Source organism: Cicer arietinum, chromosome 5, assembly GCF_000331145.2.
Source record: "Cicer arietinum cultivar CDC Frontier isolate Library 1 chromosome 5, Cicar.CDCFrontier_v2.0, whole genome shotgun sequence".
Classification (NCBI taxonomy): Eukaryota; Viridiplantae; Streptophyta; class Magnoliopsida; order Fabales; family Fabaceae; genus Cicer; species Cicer arietinum.
The window spans coordinates 8018470-8018954 of NC_021164.2; positions in this window are offsets into that span (position 1 = coordinate 8018470).

Genomic DNA, 485 nt, shown 5'->3' on the forward strand with positions numbered 1-485 from the left:
ATCACTCGAAAAGTCCAGATGAAATCCACGATCTGGAGACCCTTATAGCGTTCTTTTCCTAAATTTATATTTGTCTTTCAAGTTCCGCATAAGATTTCAAACACTAGCCATCGTCTGGTCCCAAAGTAAAGATTTTGGTCCATTTTAATCGAGTGGTACGAAAATCGGCCGAAAATTTCAGATGAAATCGAAGTCCGGGAGACCCTTAGAGCATTCTTCTCATAAATTTATAGCCATTGTCTTGTCATATTAATTTCGTTATTTAGTATAACTACAAAATGAAAATAATAAAAACATATAAGAAAATTGAGTTGTCAAATAAAAATGTAATTATTACTTGATTTGACCACCCATTTTTATTATATTTTATTATTATCTTCGTCATTACTTATTTGTTTGACAACTCTAATTAATTATATGTTATAATTATCTTCATTCTTAAGTATAACTATAAAACGAAGTTAATAATAACATATAACAAAATT